The sequence below is a fragment of the Cryptomeria japonica genome, chromosome 3, assembly GCF_030272615.1.
Source record: "Cryptomeria japonica chromosome 3, Sugi_1.0, whole genome shotgun sequence".
NCBI classification, from domain to species: Eukaryota; Viridiplantae; Streptophyta; class Pinopsida; order Cupressales; family Cupressaceae; genus Cryptomeria; species Cryptomeria japonica.
The window spans coordinates 686589397-686606761 of NC_081407.1; the positions used below are offsets into that span (position 1 = coordinate 686589397).

The 17365-nt window shown below is 42.0% G+C and overlaps 1 protein-coding gene across 4 annotated transcripts in view; it reads left to right on the forward strand.

The window, feature by feature from the left end:
- Positions 1-14247: 14247 nt before the first annotated feature.
- LOC131051110 (protein MALE DISCOVERER 1) overlaps positions 14248-17365 on the forward strand; it is a 131310-nt gene continuing 128192 nt past the window's right edge. The window contains exon 1 of one of the 4 annotated variants that reach the window (XM_059218522.1): positions 14248-14855. The gene's annotated coding sequence lies outside the window, so the exon portion shown is untranslated. Of the gene's footprint in view, positions 14856-14959; positions 15113-15196; positions 15450-17365 lie in introns of those variants that run through there. The other 3 variants (XM_057985481.2, XM_059218524.1, XM_059218523.1) reach the window with 3 other exon arrangements.

Genomic DNA, 17365 nt, shown 5'->3' on the forward strand with positions numbered 1-17365 from the left:
ATTTATTTAATGAGATGGTCAGATGTATATGTCTACAACTACTATCGAGTTTAGTGATGTTTCTTCGATAACTTATAATGGTTTGGTGCAGTAGGGTTTTCATTGTCTTCTTGAGATAGATCGTCAGGGCACATTTGTACCAAACATTGCATCTTTGTTTGTAGAGTCCCACATTATAGACTTGGAGGGCACGATTGAGGATATTCATTCCTCTTTCTTGATATATCTTATGGAGTTGCATCACCTTTTGATGTTATGGGCACATCTTTAGACCTTTGTTCTTTCTTTTCCCATATTTGCTTCTATCATGACAACACCAAATTCTCATTGACCCAATTGTCACCATACATCCATGATCATTGTACTTAAATCTTCTATGGTACTTGATTCATTTCATTGACATATGTCACACTCTGGCATTAAGAGAGACATTTGAGCAATATTTGGAGGGATCATCTTTGTCTTTGGACAATGAACTGCCTTTGGATAATGAATTGCCATCTTCATAATTTTGGCTTATAACACTTGATTTGATCATGATACCTTTTGGCATTGACATGGAGACGCTTGAGAAAAATTTAGAGTTATACTACATTTTGAGTTTTCTTCCCACTCATTCCTTTCAAAATCGAGAAGATACCTTATATACACCTTTGGTTTTATTTCTTCATAAGGGGAGGAATGTTATTTAACAATTGTGAACCACCTTCTACATCTAGTTTCAAGAATCTGCAATTGGTTACACATTGTGGGAGGAACACTTTGTCCTTTCAATTCATTGTTCTCTCTTTGTTTGTGGGGGGCTTCTTCTTTTTTATCTTGGGAGGCGGGTGAGGGGGGGGGGGGGGGTGTGTGGGCTTTTTCTCTTTGGGGGGGACTTCTTTATACATGGGTACCTAATATAGCCTCACTTTTTGAGGCACATCATATTTTCACCTACCTAAGCTACGCTTATGGGGGGATGCTAGTGTAGGTTTTTATTTCCTATTTGGTTAATTATTTTCCTATTCCTAGCTTTTTTTCCTACACTATTTAATTAAGTTTTCTTAGGATTAATAAAGTGTGTATAAGTGGGAGAAGGTGCAAGGTGTCAACATCTTCCATGGGAGTTACAATTGTCTATTTTATGCTATTATGGTGGTATCTTCCCATTGGTCATATTTACCACCTCTTCCCTCTCTTATTTTCTCTATATACTCACTCCTAGATAGTCTTGATAATCCATTCCATTCTATTGCACATTGTAATTGCATTATTTGGAAATTTTCTTTTGCATTCTCCTAATGCTATTTTTTTTCTTTAGCATTTGTAATTCTCTCTTGGATACTAAATCTGTGTTATTTTGATCTTATATCATTTGAATTCACAATTTTATTTATATTCATTTACACTAGGTATTCTAGGTTATTCATCTTTTCAAATTCTAACACCTCTAACTAAATATCATGAATGGAGACAATTTTAGACCCATCTCATCTTTGAATCTCCTTGAAAGAATTGACTTGTTTTTATGCCACAATAGAGTGATGAAAAAAATAAATATTTCATATCCTCTTCCTACAACCATTTAGCATAAGACCTTTGTCTCCACATGATTTTCTCTTGAAGCTTAGTTTTTTCTAAATCATTTTTAAATTTAGAATGCAAAGTTAATAAATCCTTAATCTTTTTTTATTGAATACAACATTAACATTTATTTTCCTTTGCAAAATATTATCACATGAACAAAAATTCCATTGTTTGTGTTGTTTAATAAAGAAATTTTTTGAAACAAAACATATTGAGATGTACCATGATGAGGCTTACCTTCTTGTCACCAAAGTCTAGTTTTTCTTTCCAATCCGTCTTATTTTAACATGGACATGAGCTAAAATCTAAAAGGGGAATTTTGAGGCTTAAAAGAACCATCCCATTGCAAAGATATGGACCAATGTTTGTCCTCTCGGGTGAATACTTAAAGCATAAAGTACGTAATGCAGAACAATGCCATAGATATCAGACAAGCATCAAATATGTTATTCTATTCATAATTCGTGTCCTTCACAAGTTACAATCAGGAGTATATAAAGATGCCGAGGGGGTGCAAGCGCCAACCGTCGCACCGCAACTGCCACCCCTCGGTTGCCAAATAACAAACCCAATTACGACTTAATTAACTATTCTTATTCCCGTATACAATAATGCGGCTAACATCATCCCCCCAAAAGGAAAAGTCATCTCCAGGTGACTTACAACAAAATGGAGAATACATGGAGCTCGCCAAAAATCCAGAAGAAGAAAAAAAAACTAAGTGCAGAAGGTGTCCCTGATGAAGAAGGTGCCAGTGGTGGTGTAGCAGTGGACGCCAAGCGCCCACGAAGCTCATACACCTGCTTCGTCCTCCTCTTGAGATCCCGTTCCGCGATCATCTGCTGCTCCATAGAAGTCTTTACCATATAGGCTGCCTCGAGCACCTCCTTATCCTTCTTGTCCACATTTTCCAGGGCACTGACCAACCGAGTCTCCAACAACTCCCTCGAGGCCCCCTCCTCTTCCAACTGTATCAGCAAGGCAGACTTCTCTGCTACTAAAGTGTCCACCATTGTCTGGTTCTGTGCCATGGTAACCTCTAGCTCGCGAAACCTGGTAGCCAGCTCCTCCCGAGCTGTTATTGCTGCCACCCTCAAAGCCTCAACTATAGTTATCATCTGTTGTGACCTCTGAAGCTCCAGATAACCTTCACAGAAGGTCTGCTCTACCTCTCTCACCAGCGACTGCATCTGGGTCTCGCCAACCCCCTCAGTGAGGTGCCAAGCCTCTAGCATCACCAGGCTCTCCATGTCCAGCCACCCGACACACTCAAAGCACCTCTCAAACTTAGCTCGACATCTTGTGCGGGCAAAGGTCAACAACCCTTCCATCTGCTCAACCATGGTCGCATCGGCCTGGAGCATGGCAGATGACACAAGCCGCTGTTCTCTTAGAGTCATCTCAGTAATAAACTGCTCCAACTCTGCACCCTGCTGACTTCCCACGGGCACCTCCTCTGCTCTGTATGGACTGGTTACTACCACCGCAGGGGGTAAAGCAACCCTCTGAACTGCCTTGCTGCTCGGGGAACTCCCTTCCTCGAGGTCAATGACATCCAAGGAATACGTGGTTCACCTTGGGGATAGAGTGGCCTCTCCTGGTGCCATGGGTGCCATCTGGTAACGACTCAACCAGTTAGTGAGGTCATCATGAAGAGTGTCTGCTACCGTCATTGCCTCCTGCATATATCCGAGCAACCCTGGCTCATCCTATCCTGTCACATTCGACACCTCATGCACCATGGAAGCCTCTGCACTCGCCAAGGTCTCCACCCGTGGTGGTGTCATGGCTATCGTCGCCCGAGGCTGCCCAAAACTAGGAACTGGTACCGTGGTGACTACACTCACTGTCCCGAAGGACCGCGACACCACCAACTGACAAGTCTCTGGTAAGCGGGCTGGTGTAAAGTGGACCTGCACCTGTGATGCTACAGTAGACCCTACTGTACCTGCAGACTCCACTACCCCCTCTTCAGGCAACTGGTCGCCCCTTCTCCCTGCCAGTCGGAAACTCCCTTCGCTTACCTGGGAGGTGTCTGCGAATTCCTCCCTGCCACTTTCTGCATCCTCAGCCTCAGACTCTTCCGTGTCGGACTCCGTATCGGACATGGTGGCCTTCTTTCTTTTTGTACCCAAATGTGCCTCCGTGCCATGTGCCAAGATGTCCAAGTGGGACCAATAGAATATGGGCAATTGGTCTGGTGCAACACACCCCTGTGGCTCCAATGGCTGTGAGCCCGGGGTGATCTGCATGCGGACTGCGTCCAAGAATAATCCAATGGCGTGATGCGGCATGTAGAACTTCTTGTATTGCAGCGTCATGAACTCGTCCATCCTATCGGCCAATAATGACGCCCAATCGTATACCACTCTATTGTGTAGCTCGTTCATCAGCACTATCTGTGTAATGGCTATGTCCGACGCGCGGGTGGCACCTGTGAGGCGACTCTTCACCACCGACAACAGGCATCACCATACGCCCTTGGCAAAAAATTATTTCTTCACTCCCCAACTCTTGCCTGCACTCTTGAGGCTATCTTTCTTGCCTTGGGTAAGGTTATGGCACAACATCAACTGGAGCAGAGTGGCACGATTCTCTGGGGATATTTTCTGTGAAGTGTCTATTTTCTTTCCTTTTATCCCCGGTATGCCAAATACCCTAGTGAACTCGCCTGCCATGAATGACACTGTTATCCTCTGATGTTGATAATCAAATAACGACTGGTGGCGATGTCTGTCATAGCTGCCAATCATGGCACGCAAAACTACCTCAAAGTCCTTTACCAAAAAAACTGGCATCTAGACGACCCAGTGTACCTGTGCCTGGTGAAGGATTTTCTTTATTAAATCATCCTGAGGTGTCTTTGCCCACCAGTTCTGACAATTGATTCCATTCAAACCCTCAAACATAATATTATCTGTCATTATTTCATCTTTGTCCTTTATCGCCAAGGATTTGGGACGATGCTTCTTGCTTTTTTGACTGGTGCTCATACCAAGACTACCTGCAATGCGCACCCCAGATGGTAAAATCCGTTTGCCTGTGTCTGCACTAGTTTCTTTTTGCCCTCCCTGCAACTTGTCTTCTAACGGCTGCAACCGTTTCTGCCAATCTGCCTTGTTCCTGTTTATGTCCATTAGTACCAGATTACTTCTTCAATTCTGCTTTTATAACCTCTTCTTTTTTTTCAAAACTAAAACTCGTTTGCCGTAGCGACACAAACTTGTGCGGCTTGGTGCATGTATCTGTGCGAGTTTGTGTCGGCTGAGCGTGTATAGGTTGTGCGGCTGCGCGTGTGCGGGTGCGGGCTGTGCGGGTGCGAGCTATGCGGCTGCGACTGTGCGGCGTGGCGTTGTTCTTCCCCCCACGGCTGTCGATTTTTTTTTCTTCTTTCCCCCTCGACTGTGTGGGCTTTTATTTGTTTCCGTGGGGCTGTGCGGGCTTTTATGTGTGGTGTGCGGTGACCACCGCACGGTGGCATCCACCGCCGATGGCATCCACCGCCGGTGGCCCCATCGCACGGTGGTTCCACCGTTAGTGGTGCCACCGTACGGTGGTTCCACCGTATAGTGGTCCCACAGTCGGTGGTTCCACCATATAGTGGTCCCACAGTCGGTGGTTCCACCGTACGGTGGGCCCACTTTTTTTTTTTTTTTTCTATTTATTTATTTATCTTTTTTTTTAAAAGTCTTTTAAGCATCCGTCATGGTCTGGGCTCCCTCCGTTCGTGGTAAATTTTTAATTTCGACCCGTTGACGGCATCTGGTATCTCTTCCCTGTCTAGCATCCACAACTTAATTGTCCCATTGGTATTGACCTCGCGTACCTTGAAGGGTCCTAGCCAACGCACTTTGAATATCCTAGGTTTGATTTCATTCCTTCCGTTGAATTTCAACACCAACTGCCCAGGAGTAAACTTCATTTGTCGGAGATGCTTGTCGTGCCAAACCTTCCGTCTTTGCTGGGCTGTCTCTGTCACCCATTAAGCCATCATCCTTCGTTCGCCCAATTTGTTCAAAGCGTACAGTCTCTCCCTCAAGCTTTCCATGTCGCTAAGTCGATTATCGATGGCGATTCGGAGACTCAACACCATGAATTCAACTGGCACCACGGCTTCTTGTCCATACATTAGCTGGAAGGGAGTCTGTCTAGTAGTTACCTTGTAAGTTGTTCGGTATGTCCAAAGTACTGATAGTAGGCGCTCCTCCCAATCATCCTTCTCCACTCCGCAAGACTTATATATCACCGACATGATTATTTTATTGGTCGCCTTGGCCTGCCCGTTCGCCCGTGGATAGTAGGGGCTTGATAAGGAGTGGAAGATTTTAAACTTCGTTGTTAGCAATCGGATTATGTGATTTACAAAATGGCCTCCTCTGTCACTCATCAGTTGGATTGAAATCCCATACCGTGTAATGATGTGTTCATAGATGAATTTTGCTGTATTGACCGCCGAATTGTCGGGTAAGGCCCGTGCCTCCACCCACTTGGTCAAGTATTCTGTTGCCACTACAATGTATTTGCATCATTGGGCTCTACTTGTTTTTAATGGTCCGACGAAATCCAATCCCCATCTCTCAAACAGTTCCTGGGCATTTGATGGGTTGAGGGGCATAAAAACCCTTTTTAATGGTCGTCCGACCCGTTGGCATGTATCACAGCTTGTTACCCACTCCCTGGCATCATTATGTAGTGTCGGCCACCACAGTTGTGCCAACAGAACTTTCCTCACCGTGGTGTCAGGCCCCATGTGTCCACCTGCTGCGCCCTTCATGTGCTTCCCTTAGGACGCCCAAAATTTCCTCTTCTAGGACGCATCGCCGTAGGATCTGATCGGACCCCATTTTATACAAGAGGCCATTAATGAGTTGGAATGTCCTGCTTCTCAGTACCAGTTTCCTTCTTTCTCCTAGTGGCATCTCCCTCGGGAACCGTGATGTCGACAAGTACTCCCCCATGCTTACGTACCAGGCGGGGAGAACCACGATGCGAAATAAGTGAGCGTCTGGAAAATCTTCATTCACTCCTTCGGCTGGTTCTCTTGACTGGATTCTCGACAGCTGGTCAGCTATCATATGGCTCTTCCCAGGTCTTACTATAATGTTGAATGTAAATTCCTACAGCAATAACAACCATCAGTTGATTCGTCCTTGGATAATTGGCTTGTTTACCAGATACATTAAAGCCTGGTGGTCCACATAAAATGTGAACGGGGTGGCGAGCAAGTAATGTCAAAATTTCTAGATAGAGTACACCATCCCGAGGGCTTCCCTTTCTGTGGTGCTATAATTTTTCTCTGCCTTCGACAAGAGTCTACTTGCAAAGTAGACTGGGTGATCTAGCCTGTGGTCGCCAACCTGCGCCAGTGTGGCCCCTATGGCAAAGTTGGATGCATCAACGTGTACGTGGAACTCTTTGTCCCAGTCAAGATATGTTAGGATTGGCGCACCCACCAACCGTGACTTCAGTTCTTGGAAGGCCTCCTCCCGAGCCGTCCACCATGTATACTATTCACCTTTCCTTGTCAGCTTGTCCAGAGGGCAGGATACTCGAGCAAAATTTTTGATAAATCGCTTGTAATACCCTATGTGTCTTAGGAAGGATTTGACTCCCGTGACATCTATCCATTTCCACTATCACCTGAATCTTGTCTGGGTCAGTCTTGAGTCCAACCTTACACACTATGTGTCCTAACAACTTCCCTTGAGGCACCGTGAATCTGCATTTTTTGGGGCTGAGTGCTAGGCGAGCTCGCCTGCATCTCTCCATGCATTCGCCAAGTGCGACCAAATGTGTATCTTAGTTACTGTAGATGAACCAGTCGTCAAGGAACGCCCTGAAGTTCCCTACTGACATCTTTTCAAATATGTGAAGGATTATCTGTTGAAAGGTCGCTGGTGTGTTGCATAATCCGAACGACATTCGATTATACGCGTACACGCCATCCTCCACTATGAAGGTGGTTTTTAATTTGTCTTCTTCAGTGATGGATATCTGGTTATACCCAGAAAATCCATCCATGAATGAATAAATTTCATGACCGGCCACTTCTTCCAAGATGCTATCCATAAATGGTATTGGAAACGGGTCTTTTATGGTGACCGCGTTAAGGCATCTGAAATCCATGCAGATTCGGAATTGGTTTGCCTCCTTTTTAAGGGATATCACTATGGGCGACACCCACTCGCTGGTCTGTACTTTAAAAATAATCCCGGCTTCGAGCATACGTTTAATTTCATCATTCACTCTCGCCACATAGTTTTTATTCATTTTGTACGACCTCTTCCGTATAGGTATGGCCCTAGGTACGAGTGAAATTTGGTGTACGCACAGTTCTGGTGGCACCCCTTTGAGGTCCTTATACGTCCAAGTGAATACATCCTTGTATTCCATGAATATTTTAAACACGGCGGCTTTCAGGACTGGATTCCAGTCGTCGCCAACCAAGATGTTCCTTGGCTCTGCTTCTGTGCCGAGGTTTGTAGGTTTTACGGACTCTTCGCACCGGATTGGTTTTTTCATGTCAAACCTGTGTGCTGGTACTTCGTTGACCGGGGCATCCCCTTCGGTGTATTTCCCGTACGCTGGCGGAAATTCGTTCTCGTCTCGATCCTCGTCAACCTGCAACATGTCACACCCATACAACAACTCGTAGTCCTCCATTTGCCAGTGGAAGAGCCCATTAAGGGAATCGGTCTCATCCTCAGAACATCCTTGGATTCTGAGAATGCCTTCCTCATTCGGTTCCCTTCCGTACTTTCCTCCGTCAACTCCACCTTCACCGTTTGATTCCGACTCTGACGCAAGTTCTTCACTCACAAGTTGTGTTTTCAGGTTGATAATAAATTTTCTCTCGGCTTTCTCCATTGACAACGTGTTACGCTTCCAGTTGTGATTCACTCTGGCTGCCACCAACCACCCTTTGCCCAGAATGGCGTTGTATCCTTTCTTGGCTAGCAGAATCACCACGAAGTCGAGGACAAATGGTTGTGTCCCGATGGTCACTTGTTGCGCCATGAGCATTCCAAGGGGTTTGATACCATGTTGATCCGCTCCCAGTAAGTTGAAGGTTGATGGCCATAGTGTCGGCTTGCCAAGTTGCTTCCAGGTTTCTTCCAGAAGCACATTCACTCCGGACCTGCCGTCGACGATAGTGTCAGTCAGAATGGTGCCCAGTATTCCCATTTCTACCACTGTCGGGTGCCGACTGTAGACACCTAAAATTGTCCAATCTAATTAAATAAATATCTTTATTTATTTAATTACTTTAGCCTAATTCTTCTATTAATTAAATAAATCCTTATTTATTTAATTAATTAATTTATCCTCTTCTAGCCTTATTTCTCATTTAGATAAATACATTTATTTATTTAAATTTTCCTTTTTCTAAATTAAATAAATATCTTATTTATTTAATTATCCCACTTCTTCTATTAATTAAATAAATCTTTATTTATTTAATTAATTCATTAACCTTTTCTACCCATGACACATGTCATTCATCTCTTAATTCATACACTACCTACCCTCTAATCATAGCCGACCTCCTTTTACACCTCTCAATCTTATCCCTCCATTTCATATAGTGTCTTCTATATAAGGAGATGCTTCCTTCATTATCAAACCCCCCGTTGACTACTTGACTACACTACGCTTTTGAACATAGGCAATCCTACTTGCTACCACATTCTGTTCTTTGTTGAGCTCTTGTGCACATAAAATCTGAGAGCAAATATATCAAGCAAGATCAATGGAGATAAGAATGGAGATCCAAACCCTATTGGACATGTGATGGTATAATCTTTGTGATTTCATTTGATTTGCATTGTCTTAGGTAATCTTCATATGTTATGGTGGATCTTTGTTGTTGTTAGGCTAAGGTTTTGTGGTTGAATTCATTTAGCCTTTCAATATCGTTATTATTGTTATCCATTTTCACCATATACATCGGCTACTGTATAGTGTCAGGACCAATGGGTCTGTAGGTGTTTTGTCGGAACCATCCGTATTCCGAGTTGCCTGATTGTGCGGAGTTACTTGGACCGTACGTAATTGCGACATCGTTTCCAAGAGGTCCTTCATTTTCACCGGCACTTCAATCTATAGCATTTGCTTCAGGATATTTTCCTCCGCCTCAGATCGGGAAGTACTTACCGCTTCCTGGGTGCTCCCTTGTGCCAACATTTCCTTCGCCACTTCAGCCTTGGCCTCCAGTGCCCGCTGCTTCTCCGTGCGAGGGTCCGGGTATGTGGCCTTCTTTGCCTGTGACAGTGTGATTGCCAATACCCGTTCCTCCGTCTTGTCGATGTTGAGCAGGTTCACTCCTGACTTTGGGCAAGTTCCATCATCGTGGTCTCCAGGCCCACACAATTTGGATAGTTTTTGTGGAGTTTCTTCTGAGGTGCATTCCCTCGCAAAGTGGCCCCATTGATTGCAAGCTCGACACTGGATCATTGGCTGTCCCTTTGCATCATATTGGATTCGACTCCTATTATTATTATTGGTCCTCCCCCCTCGCCGGTTGTTCTGGTATCCGCCAGGTGATGCATTATTGTTGGCGGTTTGCGAAGTTCCGATGACCGGCTGCTCTTGCGTGAAGAGAACTTGTTGGTTCCTGGTTTTCATATTGTAGGGACATTCCTTTGTCAAATGTCCCGCAATCTAACAAATGTCGCAGAAAGCCTTCTTGGGGCAGGACCCCTTGGTGTGTCCGTCACTCCTACAGTCGGTACACCACACGTCATTTTCTTCCGTCTTACTTGTACTCTCTTTCATGGCTTTGAATTCTTTCAACATTCGTTCCATGTCCTTTTGGAGATCGTGCACCTTTTTACTCGATTCGCCACCGCTGCTGCTTTCCTCGTCAGAATCTTCATCATCGTCAGATGAATATTTATTACTTTTCTTCTTCCTCGATGTTTTGTATTAGCTCTCTAGGTCCATCGCCCTATTATAGGCGTCGTCATATGACGTCGGGGGTACAATTTTCATTTTTTTCCGTAGGGAGGATTTCAATCCTTCAACGAGCCATCGTTTTTTCAAGCCCTCAGCCGGTTGGCTTTCCATTTTACCCAATAATTCCTTCAGTCTCCTGCTGTATGCCTGTACTGTCTCCTTGGTACCTTGTTTGGTACTGTATATCTCCGTTACAATTTCGTTGTCATCATAGAGCAACCGAAACTCCTCCGTGAATTCCTTTTGTAGGTTGGCCCACGTGGCCACTTTTTGCTTATCTACATCGGAGTACCAATCTATGACAACTCCACGTAATGTGGCTGGGAACTGTTGTACCCAGTCATCCTGGTCTGTTACTCCGTTGGCATACCAAATGGTTTCACATGTACGACAGTGCCGTAAGGGTCTTCCTTGCCGTCCCCTGTGAACTTTGGCAATTTTTGTTTACTCGCCATCCCAGGTTGTCTTCCTAGGGGCAGTTGTGTCTGTGTCTGTGACCTTGCGCTGCTTCCTCTGGTGGCGTTGGTGGTGTGTCCTGCGTGGGCGACTGGAGGTACGATGTTTTGCCTGTCGTGTGTGGCACCTACACCTGTACGGTTGCCCTCCCCTTCGCTCTCACACGCGCCCACTCCTGGTTCCCGTTGGTGATCATCACTCCGTGGCATAAGGGATAAGTTTCTAAACTGATCCCGAGTCTCCTCGACTAGATTTTGCTGTAACCTTGTTTCTTCCAGAAACTCTTCGTGGCTCCGCGTCCTACGATGATCTGGCGACGCGTAGAAATTTCCGTCGGCCTCTGTACCCTCCGTGACACCTCCTTGGTTCCCCTCGGGCCCCCCTTCGGCAGGTCGTCCTTCGATAAGTTGCCTCAGCCTCCGTCTACGTTCTACTTGCTACTCCAGAATCAAGGCCCTCTGCGCGACCTCCCACTTGTTCGTTTCTGCTTTTTTATTTCTATCTTTATTCAATAGGTTTAGCATTAATTGTCGCACATTTCCATAACTCACAATACATAAGTCAAAACATGTCTTTATTAATTCATCTGCTCAAATACAACTCGTGTCAATGACACTTTTATTTGAAAATAAAAAGTTCAAGGTTCAATTCCCTCCTGGCCTGGCTCCATCCCGTTCCGTTTCTCGTTGGCTGTTTTCTTCGTAGTGTCGAAGGATCTGTTGGCGTCGCTCTTCTTGGGCAATCTCCTCCAAGTGAGCCTGTTGTGCCAGCGATGCTTGTGCAAGCAACTGGGGGAGGTGGTTCATCAACCAGTTTACTGCCGGGCTAATCTCCAGAGCTGTCCACATGACACTTGGTGGGATTTCCGCCTCCACCGCCTCTCGTCGGACGTAGGTCTGGATGGCTACCTGGAGTAGAATTGAAAATTCTCTCGTTGCCGTGTCTTCTTCTGTGTAAAGTTCTGTTTGCGCGTCATCGGCCTCTGGGTTTATTTCACCAATGGGTAGGCCCATTGTGTCTGTGCGCCATCCGTGTCTTCCGTTCCCGAGTACGTCTAGGCAACGGCGCCAAATGTTTGCCCTCTCGAGTGAATACTTAAAGCATAAAGTACGTAATGCAGAACAATGCCATAGATATCAAACAAGTATCAGATATGTTATTCTATTCATAATTCGTGTCCTTCACAAGTTACAGTCAGGAGTATATAAAGATACCGAGGGGGTGCGAGCGCCAACCGTCGCACCACAACTGCCACCCCTCGGTTGCCAACTAACAAACCCAATTACGACTTAATTAACTATTCTTATTCCCGTATACAATAATGCGGCTAACAACCAACAATCCAAATCAATATTCCTTAAGATGGAAGAGCCAAGTTGAAGGTATTGAGAAGGCCAAGAATCACTAACGAAAAATCTATCCAGGCATTTTGCAATATGCTCATCTCCAATTCTATGATTGGTCCAAGTAAAGGAACTAATGTTTAGAGGGATATACATTAATTGAAGATGGTTAGTGTTTTGCATAAGTAGAAGACACAAGATTGAGGTAGGATAGGAAGACCACCTTATTTTTCATTATGAGATAATATGACATTGAAGTCACCTCCAATAATTCAAGGATATTCTTGAGGATAAGCTTTTCTCAAAACTTGCAAATCATCCTAGTGTTTAACCTTACCTTGAAGATTCTAGGGTGTATAACAATTAGTGATCAAGATATTTAAAATACTAGAAGTGAGAAACCCTTCTAGAGATAGACCACCCTTACAACTTAAGATTTTTTTTGGAGAATCTCATGCACAAAGAAGACTCATAAATATACCAAGGGTAGAAATACCATTGCTTTCATTATATCTTTTAACAACATTTTATTTGAGTTTGCTAACAAGCCCTCTTACATTCGAAGAAATAATCACAATCAAGATAAATGAGGAAGGGATGGATCCAATTGATTTAGGAGACCTAGAGCCAAAAGTTATTCTCCTAAAAGTTTAGATTTTTTATGGTCACTCTTATGACATCCCTGAGAGCCTCTTGTCTCCCCTATTTTTTATTCTAATTTCGTTTAATACCTAAAGCCCAAGTAGAAGCATATTTCTTCTTATTTTCTTTGAAATATTTTGATTTCAAGTTATCTTTTGGATGCTTAATAGAATGATGATCTTGTTTATCAAAGTTTATAATATGAGCACTTTAGTTCTATGTTTGACAATGAATGTTTTGTTGAAACACACAAATTGGGATTCAATTGAATTTTTTTTGCTATTAGTTTTAGAATAATGTTCAAATCCAAAAAATGAGTAACTAATTTTGTGTTAAGATAGAACCATGCAAATGATCTTGATCTTACAATGGTAGCCATGATTATGTGTTCCTACCGTTATGAGGTACGTTTGTTTGTTTGTTTGTATGTTCTTGAATTGGGTGTTGCTTAAATGCATTGGTAGTGTTTGCTATACAGTGAGAAGAATTTGTGACTTATCCTGATTATAGTTAGGTCTTGTGCACTTATTCAATGGTGTTTGAACAAGCTTGAAAACATGTCAGTAAAAATGAAAGTAACTATATAGTTGTCCACATGCATGCAATAATTGATGCAATGCTCTCTTTGATTGAATGATAACATTTTTCCCCCTTGTAGATGGTTAAAAAAATATATATCTTTTCCCTTTTATATAACATGTTAGCATTCAAATATAAATATTTTGCATGTGAGTTGGTGGGCAATGACTAGTTAGAGTCAAGTTGACTTGGGCCCATGATGAAATTTGATTTTAGAAAATGGAGTCAAGATTGCCTAACTTGACTTGGATCAAATATTAAATTTGATTTTAATAAGGTCAAGATATTGACTAAGATTAAAAATAACAAGATTAAGATTACAACTGGACCAATAAGACATAAGACTACAACTCTAATTAAATTTAAACTAAATATCAACTCTTAAACACAAATACACCATTTAAACACTTAACTATTATATAAAAAACAAAAAAAACGAAAATGAAAAAAAAAAAAACAACCAAAATTTCACCTATAAAATCTAAACCACCCATTTGTGGCCAATAAGCTCCTTATCTTTTCGCTATCCAATAATAAAATCAACATTAAAAACTTATAAGGTTGTTTTCTTTGAATGTTTAAAAACAATAAACTTAAAAGTGTCATTTACGAACCAATTCATTCGAATTATCCATTAACATTAAAATACTCTAATCAAGTCTTCATAAAAAACAAAAAAACAGAAGAAACCATTATACCTAAGGTGAGATCATCCATTGCAGTTCAAGGAATAATGCATAATGGATGTTGAAGCAACGTAAGAAATAGGTAATTTCCGTAGGTACTTAAGCAGATACACCCACATACACCAAATGAATGTGCCAATGTTAGTTAAAGCGTGCATCGAAGGGATTATACCTTCCCAATCACAATCCATTGCAGGTAATTGGACAACAAACCTAACCTGGCAGATGAAGGGATTGCAGAATACTTCCACCAAGTCGAATATTCTTTCAATTTTCAAATTTCGTCTCATTGTTTAAAATATTTGTGAGCTTTTCATGGACAAATTACGTGAGTTCCTATGTTAAAGAGCATTTGGAGGACCCACCACCCCGACACACATTACCCCACAATTTTCACAGCATATAATTCTTTTGCCACCTTTGTGGCTTTCCTCCACCTGATCTAAGTTGAATATTCAGCCGATATCGATTAGTATGTCTTGTTAGCCCCAAGAAATTTGACCGTCTGTGGAACCTTGTTTTTTTCCTTATGTTCAAATGTGCTTGGAAGTTAAAACATTTCATTGAACGAGCTGCTTTGAATCGAGGACCAAAGGACCTGATGCATTAAGACTTGCGCACAGAGGTTGGTAGTTCCGAAGTTTGATGTTGTTTTCTGTGCAGTGTGAATTTATGGGCTTCTTTTTTAAATGTTCTTGTGGGTTTGAATTTCTTCAATCATGGACTTTTGGGTTCCAGGTCAATTAAGTGATGAGCAGGGTATTCTTGAATTTTCTCTGTTTCAATGCTCTCTGTGAAATGAACCTCGGTGGTAGTACCCTATTCCAGGATAGGTAGATAGAGGTATAAATAGATAGGATTATGTGCAAGGATACATACTAGGTGAGATTAAAGATCATTCTAAACCGTTTATGTTTGTTTTTATTACAAGGCTATAGCATCCCAAAATCCATTGATGTTGTTATGGTTCATACTACAACTTGAAGATTATATGGCAGTTTGATATTTGGGCATTCTTATACCAGTTATGCAGAGTTGAGATTATTAGGCTTTTACTGTTTGAGATTTGGTGTGGTGGGTGTCTTTTCTTACAATTGGCTATAGTCTTGGCTCACCTGGATCACCCATCCCCTGTGAAAGGAAGATTTTCACAGCCAAGATTTGTACTATGGCATCCTGATAAGCAGGGATTAGTGTTGGAACCCTGATCTTCACCAGGGTAAAAATACATGAAAAGGAATGAAAAAATCTCACGCAAATCAATTTGGGTTTATATGGTTCATGCAAAGTAGTTCATGAACTGAGCTTGTAATACTATTTTGGAGGGAACCGGAATAAGCTCGAGTTCTTTGAGCCAATTAAATTAGTGTTGGATTCTGCAGTGTTTAATGTGGTAATGGTGTAATTCTATTGGAGTGATCCTGCAGATCAACAGCTGGAGCCCCAAAACATTGATCTGTTAGTTGCAAGTGAACCCACTTTGGACCTGATTGAATGTTGCATTTCACTTAATAGCTGGACGAATAATCCAGCAAGGGCGTTTGAGAGGGAGATGGCTCTGCTGGAATGAAAGTAGCTATAATAAGCTTGTCAAAATTCTCTGAGACCTTACTTGATAACCTTGTTTAGTGAAATTTTATATTGGTTTTGTTTTTGACTTCCTTGATGCAATCTTATCCATGCAAAAAACATTGCTCTGAATGACGTCTCTTAATTATTAAAATTATAGCGAATGTAATATTTAGGCACATACTCTACATTCATAATGTAATGAGGAGTTTTTTGTTAACAATATTCCGTCTCTCTAAACATGTCTCTTTTGCCCCTTATGTGAAAGAGGCTTTGAAGACTTTTGGAGTAAGTTTCAAATATACCATAACGGGAAATGGTAGAAGTGGCAGGAGCTTGATGGGCGTGCTAAAACCTTATTGACTTAGGATGGATGAACACATAATTTTAGTTTAATTGGGTAATTTGTTATATTGTCATCACTGGCAAAATTCAATGAAGCATTGTTACTCCTGTTACTGATTTATTTTCATTAGTAGAGCATACAATCAATATTATTCTGTTTCAAATGTTAATTTTCTTAATCCACATTATTGTTTGAAAGTCTTTACATATAAATTTGTATTTTAGTAGACATTGGTTGTCTTTTCAATGTGGTTCAATGGAGATTGGTATACAATTCTCAACATTGCTGCTTTTCCAGTAGACTTGATGTCTGTTCTGCCTGCTTGAATTAGCTCCTTAAAAGCTGAAACATTTTCATTTTTATCTGTAAAAGAGTTTTGACATTTTCATCCCTTTCCATGTATGAAACAATATCATTTAGATGGTTGGTTTGTATCGTAATTTATTATGTGTCCTTCATTTTCTTAATTCATACAATACTTAGTTAGGGTGTCCCTAGGTGGTGCAGTATGAAAGAAAGTGGGGTTTGGGGAGTGAGGTATAACTTGTAAGAGGGGTCTAGTTTCGTGCCTTGACAAGACTTTGATCTGACTCATTGGGTAAGACCCTTGTGTGCTTGACACACACATTTCTTGTGATGTCCCCTTTTGGGAGGACACTAAATCTTTTCCAATATACTTTTAGAATTATTGCAGGTTATGTATTTTCTGTCTGCTGTGGTATTTTGGACAGATTCAATTCAATGTTGTTTCCCTGTTTAAATGCACAAGTCTGCTGTTTATATCAATCTGATATGCTGCCTATACTCAGCTATATATATGTGTGTATGAGAATCCTTTCTATTCCATCAGGTCTGATTCTCTAGTTATTGATTTAATGTTTCCTCTTCTTTTCCTTCGATGCCTGCTTTATTATTGTTTGCAGATTTGTATTTGTGTTCTGATCTCTTTGACAAATGTTCATATCATTCTTCCAGATTTTCTTATAATTCTGATTTAGGTTTGCTCCTAAATCTGCTTTTAATGCTTCAGATATTTTGTTCTATTCCATGGATCCTTCCTTCTCAAATGAAAACTTCTCCTCTTTATATTATCCAATGTGAAGGAGAGTCACACCTCCTCTTAATGGTCACAACTTCTCACAATTACCACCCTTTGAAAGGGTCACAACCTTTTATCATTGCTGCCCCTTTGAAAGAGTCACTTCTTTATCTTCTTCCCA